Source organism: Macaca fascicularis, chromosome 19, assembly GCF_037993035.2.
Source record: "Macaca fascicularis isolate 582-1 chromosome 19, T2T-MFA8v1.1".
NCBI classification, from domain to species: domain Eukaryota; kingdom Metazoa; phylum Chordata; class Mammalia; order Primates; family Cercopithecidae; genus Macaca; species Macaca fascicularis.
This window is the reverse complement of record NC_088393.1, coordinates 23,877,216-23,879,913: the sequence shown is the minus strand read 5'-3', so window position 1 is coordinate 23,879,913 and position 2,698 is coordinate 23,877,216. Positions and strand designations below refer to the sequence as shown.

The 2,698-nt window shown below is 38.0% G+C and overlaps 1 pseudogene; it reads right to left on the bottom strand.

Annotated features, from left to right (window-relative positions):
* Positions 1–2,265: 2,265 nt before the first annotated feature.
* LOC123570218 (small ribosomal subunit protein uS14-like) lies at positions 2,266–2,436 on the bottom strand (annotated as a pseudogene).
* Between the last annotated feature and the right edge of the window lie 262 nt (positions 2,437–2,698).

Here is a 2,698-nt window from a genome sequence, read left to right as displayed (position 1 = left end):
TTTTTTTTTTTTTTTTTTTTAATTTAAACATTAAGTTATCTGGTGCCATTTGTTGGAGAGTCAGTCCTTTTCACATTGTTTGGTTGTGGTAACGGCCATGCAACTGAAAGCTGGAGCTTCTGCTCTTTTCATTTCTGGAACATCCTGCCTGTGAGTACCCTCAGATCCACCTCGTGCTACCTGACCCAGGCAGCTGCCAGCCCTGACTGCCTCCCTGCCCGAAGCATCCTGCGCCTGGTGGTTCTGTCAGCTCTCTTTCTGTAGCTTGGCTTCCTCTTCTGGCTTCTTCAGCTTTCTTTCTCTTGGTTCTCATGGTTAAGCACCTGGCTTCTTAGAGACGCAAGAGCAGAGCAGTTTCTTGGGTCCTGCACAGGTGAAGCGACCAGGACAAAACCTGTCAGTAAGTAATATTTTGTAATATGTTAGTTGATTTTTTAAATATTAAGTCAACACTAAATTTGTGAACAAATATTACCTGGTCATGGTATGTACTCATTTTCATATGTTGTTGGATTTAATTTGCTAGTGTTTTGAAAATTTCTGCATCTTCATTTATAGGGGACGTTGTTCCATAGTCTTCATTATTTCTGATTCTTTTCTCTGGTTTTGGGATCATGGTAATCCCAGCTAATAGATGAATTGGGAAATGTTACCTCTTCTATTGCTGACAGTTTTGGGGGGAAATTGGTATCAGCTTTTCATTAAGTGTTGGTAAAATTTAAAATTTAAGCAACTTGACACTGAGCTTTTTGTGTAAAAACATTTTAAGTAACCTTTTTACTTTACTTGTTATATGGCTATTTATATACTCCATTTTATTGTAGATATAATAAAAAGTGTGTGTATATATAAATGTACACCTCTTAATAGAATCTATTTCTTCAGCGTACTTCTGTAATCTGTGACTATCACATTTTCTAATTTCATAGTATATTATTAAAATTCATATTCTTGTTACTTGACATGAAATAATCTGTAATAAAAACGTAAAATAAGACTTTAGCACTATTAAAAAATAACTCAAATGTTTCTCCATTGTTAGCATGAGAATATAACTATAATTGTGTTACTTAATTCTCATGTTTACTGTGTGAAACAAATGAGTTACTGAATACAAAGAAAAAAAGCAAAACTGCTATTTGACTTTGGAAGTAATAAATTAGTCAAACCAATCCTCTGTATTTTTATCAATATTTAGGCATGACAGAAAAATGAATTTTAATAAGAAATACAAAATATTATATTTCAAAAACGGTATGAACAAAAGATAATCTGATAGTCACAGTGATTATCATGTAGGATATGCAGTGTACGACATTATCTAAGCCATTGAACATTTATAGGCTTAACACCTAAGAATTTAAAGTGACTATATCAAAGATTCATTGAATAAAAAATAATTACTCTTTTTAAAAGATTATGTTTTTAATCAAAATATAATCATTGCATCTATTTGTTGGCTACAATGTCTCTTTGGTTTTTTTTTTTTTGATTGACTTTCTCTCTGTCACCCAGGCTGGAGTGCAGTGGTATGATCTTGGCTTACTGCAAGCTCCACCTCCCAAGTTCACTCCATTCTCCTGCCTCAGCCTCCCAAGTAGCTGGTACTACAGGTGCCCGCCACCAAGCCAGGCTAATTTTTTTTTTTTTTTTGTATTTTTAGTAGAGATGGGTTTCACTGTGTTAGTCAGGATGGTCTTGATCTCCTGACCTCATGATCTGCCTACCTTGGCCTCCCAAAGTGCTGGGATTACAGGCGTGAGCCACCATGCCCAGCCAAGAATAAAAAAGAGCAATTGAAATTGAAGATGAGGCCAGGGACGGTGGCTCACGCCTTTAATCCCAGCACTTTGGGAGGCTGAGGCAGACGGATCACCTGAAGTCAGAAGTTTGAGACCAGCCTGGCTAAACATGGTGAAACCCCATTTCTACTAAAAATACAAAAAAATTAGCTGGGCGTGGTGGCAGTCACCTATAATCCCATCTACTCGGGAGACTGAGGCAGTAGAATCACTTGAACTCAGGAGGCGGAGGTTGCAATGACCGGAGATCATACCAATGCACTCCAGCCTGGGGACAAGAGCGAGACTTCATCTCAGAAAAAAAAGAAAAAAAAGAAAAGAAATCAAAGATGAGTAAGTTAAAAGTTGAAGGTTGTAGATCATATCATCTTTTTTTCTTTTCAAATGTTTATTTTATGTACAAAGAACTATCATGGTTTTTCATTGAGTAGATGCTTTGGATAATCCTTTAAAAGAAGATCATTTAGTCCAACTTAATGAAACCGATATCCTTCACATACTGATGGAAACACTGGTGGCACATATGGAGGCCATATTTCTGGATCAGACCATGCCGGTTTGAACAGATGCGACAAGAGTGAGAACTGTGGCCTAATTTTCATGGGTGGCTCCAGTACAGCTGCTGGTGACCCATCTTGCTCTCAGGAGTTCAGCGAGGTAAAGAAAAGGATCATATAATCTTATATAAAAAACCATAAACCATGTGGTAAACCCGTCTAGGCTGGTTGTGGTAGCTCACACCTGTAATCCCAGCACTTTGGGAGGCCATGGTGGGTGGATCACCTGAGGTCAGGATTTCAAGACCAGCCTGGCCAACATGGAGAAACTCTGTCTCTACTAAAAATAGAAAAATTGACTGGGTGTGGTAGTGCATGCCCGTAATCCCAGCTACTCCA